Genomic DNA, 3,923 nt, shown 5'->3' with positions numbered 1-3,923 from the left:
ACTTGATCCATCATATTGCCGCCAACCCTCCACCGCTGCCCTGTCCCCCTCCGTCGCTGCCCGTGACACAGGACCACGCCGGCCCCTCCCCACCTGGGCAGCTGCCTCCATCGTCCTCTACGCAGGACCAGTCCGCCCCTCTCCCCCACCAGCTTCCCACCACCCCGCAAAACTCGACCATTTCTCCACCTATCCAGCCCAATACCCACACACGCATGGTCACTCGTAGTCAGCGCGGGATTTTCAAACCCAAGCACCCATTTAATCTACATGCGGCGGTTACCAAGTCCCCCATACCTCGTAAACCGTTGGATGCGCTACGTGACCCGAATTGGAAATTGGCCATGGATGATGAATATGATGCTCTTATTAAAAATAAGACGTGGGATTTGGTACCCCGTCCACCTAATGTGAATGTTATTCGGTCTATGTGGATTTTTACTCATAAAGAAAAGTCTAATGGTGATTTTGAGAGGCATAAAGCCCGTCTTGTAGGTGATGGCAAAACACAGCAGGTTGGCATTGATTGTGGTGAGACTTTCAGTCCGGTCGTGAAGCCAGCAACGATCCGCACTGTCTTAAGTCTAGCTCTATCTAAACATTGGCCCATTCATCAGTTGGATGTCAAAAATGCATTTCTTCATGGCGAGCTCAAGGAGACGGTTTATATGCATCAGCCTATGGGTTTTAGAGACCCATCTCGTCCCGATTATGTGTGTTTGTTGCGCAAGTCCTTATATGGGCTTAAACAGGCACCGAGAGCTTAGTATAAAAGATTTGCTGACTTTGTTTCTTCCATTGGTTTTGCTAATAGCAGGTCTGACCACTCCTTGTTCATCTATCGCAAAGGGCACCACTTGGCTTACATTTTACTATATGTGGATGATATTATTCTTACTGCTTCTTCAGATGCTCTCCGCTGTTCTATTATGGGCCTTCTTGGCTCAGAATTTGCTATGAAGGACTTAGGTCCTTTGAACTATTTTCTTGGCATTGCGGTGACCCGTCACAAGGGTGGTATGTTTCTATCACAACGAAGTTATGCTACGGACATTATTGAACGTGCAGGAATGTCTTCGTATAAGCCTTCTTCCACTCCGGTTGACACTAAACCGAAGGTCAGTGCCTCTTCTGGCGATCTGCGTGACGATCCCACTCATTTCCGGAGCCTTGCAGGTGCTCTTCAGTATCTTACCTTATATTTCTTATGCCGTACAACAGATTTGTCTTCATATGCATGCTCCACGAGATACGCATATGCTTGCTCTTAAGCGGATTATTCGGTATATTCAGGGTACTCTTGATCATGGTTTGCATCTCTACTCATCTTCAGTTACTGATTTGGTTTCATACACTGATGCTGATTGGGGGGGATGTCCAGACACCAGATGCTCGACGTCGGGTTATTGCGTGTTTTTGGAAGATAATTTGATATCCTGGTCATCTAAGCGCCAACCTACTCTTTTCCGCTCTAGTGCGGAAGCAGAATATAGAGGGGTTGCTAATATTGTCTCTGAATCATGCTGGATACGTAACCTCCTCTTGGAACTACATTGTCCGATCCCTAAGGCTACTTTAGTTTATTGTGATAATGTCAGTGCCATTTACCTGTCAGGAAATCCAGTCCAACATTAGCGCACCAAGCACATTGAGATGGATATACATTTTGTTCGTGAAAAGGTGGCGCGCGGCCATGTCCGTGTCCTTCATGTTCCGTCCGGATATCAGCTCGCCGATATTTTTACTAAAGGACTGCCACAGGTCTTATTTGAAGATTTTCGGGACAGTCTCAGCGTTCGTAAACCTCCCGTTTCGACTGCGGGGGTGTGATAAATAGTGTAAATATGTAGTAAAAGAATATTTTGTAAATCTTCTATTTTAGGTTAATATAGTTTGTATCCTAATAGGACATTGTAACTATGATATATTTACCAACTCAATCAATGAGAATAATCACGGAATTAATCTCTTTCACTTTGAAACTTCAAAGTTGAATAAGAGTTCATTTGGGAGCAGATGCAATAGCCTGAAAGATAACTTTGAATTTGGCGAGCAATTCATCTCTTGTAGGTAAATATTCCTTGTTTTCGCTGCAGTTGATATATTCATCTCTCCACCGACAAAAATTTGGAAACTTTTCTCTTGTCACCAAAACAACTCCAGATGCTTCTTCAAGGGGTCCTACCCAAAGGGCCGCAACATTTGCAGCAATATCAGCATTCAGCAAATCCAAATTTATCACCCACAAAGAACTTCTTATCCTTGAGCTCATTGTCAAGAACTTTCAGCATCTCACAAACTTCCTCTTTACCTTTGTCTTGCTCCTCTCCTTTGTTAAAGAAAACTTTCTCTATTGCTGGCGCCTGCAAATTATAAGTTTCAATAACAATATTACCCAATTCTGCATATAGGAATATACTTCTACTACAACAACAATATTCAATTCTAAGCAAGTCTGAAGTTGGAATCCCGTTATAGGACTCTTTACCAATTAAGATCGCTCTAAGTCCAATATTATACAAAAACCAAAAATAAAAAGTACTAGAAGTGCACTATATTTTCCTTGGCATGAATATCTCACAATCTATGACTCAAGAAAAACAACTAAAAGTAAACGTACAAATATGACTAAAATATATTTCAAATTAATTGGAGTATATAGCGGTGAAAAGAATTTACCTTTTCTTCAAAAAACATAGCCCAGAAACGAGCTATAGCTCGGTCATAAGGGTCTTTAGGCAAGATGGGCGGGCCTTCAAAGGTCTCATCAATGTATTCTACAATTACCATAGACTCACATATGGACTTTCCATTGTGAATAAGCACTGGTATTTTCTTGTGAACAGGATTAGATTCAAGAAGCAGAGTGCTCTTGTTTCGTAGATCTTCTTCTATAAATTCATATTTAACCCCCTTAATCTTTAGAGCCCACTCAACTCTGTGACTAAATGGGCTATACCAAAGACCAAGCAACTTCACTTCTGCCATCTCACAACTTTGGTTCTCTGTGTTTTGCTTAACTATTTTTAGGAACTTTATGTGTTGGTTCTGATCACCTGAACTTTGGTCTTCTTTTATAGAAAAATAAGGAAGTAACGCAGGTTTTCTTCTTGGACAAGTTAATTTTCTAGTTTAATGTCCTCATATTGACCGAAGACTTTTACTTAAAATATGTGTTGTGGCTGAAGAGTCCGTCCTTATTTGATTGTTTTACTCTCTCTCCCAAAAAACAATTATCTTCCTTTTCTTTTTAGTCTGTTCTAAAAAGATTGACATTTTTTTATATTTAGAAATAATCTAACTTTAGGCTTAATACCTAAATAACTCTTTAAACTGACATATTTTGTAAGATAGACACTCAAACTTAGCTAATGACCAGATAGATATTTAAACTTGACTCTAATCCTGTTCACAAGAAAATACCAGTGCTATCACAATATCTTCGTCTGATAAATCATTATCATTACCCACAACATAGTCTTGCAAACGGGCTGGTAAATGGTGATGTCTTTGCGGGCGATTGGATGTCTCTGTTTGAGCAGGTTGCGCTAGTTGTTCCTCTTGATGTCTGCTAGAACTTCCTTCCTCAATGACTGGAATTATTGGTTGAGACGTGGAAGGTTTAGGATCCTTCTTTGACCAATCCCAGGCACTCTGCTCATCAAAGGTAACATCTCTACTAATAATTATTTTTCCTGTATCTGGATTAAATAATTTGTAACCCTTTGTCTCATGACTGTAGCCAATGAAAATACACTTTTCTGCCTTATCATCCAATTTCTTTCTCAAAACATCGGGAACATGAGCATAAGCAAGACAACCAAATACTTTTAGATGAGAAATACTTGGTTTCTTACCTGTCCAAACTTCTTGTGGAGTTTTTCCAAAATTAGATCGAGTAGGACACCTATTTAGAACATAAA

The 3,923-nt window shown here is 40.5% G+C and overlaps 1 pseudogene; it reads right to left on the bottom strand.

The window, feature by feature from the left end:
- Positions 1 to 1,902: 1,902 nt before the first annotated feature.
- On the bottom strand, positions 1,903 to 3,118 carry LOC132633774 (probable glutathione S-transferase; annotated as a pseudogene).
- Between the last annotated feature and the right edge of the window lie 805 nt (positions 3,119 to 3,923).

The sequence above is a fragment of the Lycium barbarum genome, chromosome 3 (assembly GCF_019175385.1).
Source record: "Lycium barbarum isolate Lr01 chromosome 3, ASM1917538v2, whole genome shotgun sequence".
Lineage (NCBI taxonomy): Eukaryota > Viridiplantae > Streptophyta > Magnoliopsida > Solanales > Solanaceae > Lycium > Lycium barbarum.
This window is presented reverse-complemented; position numbering and strand designations above follow the sequence as displayed.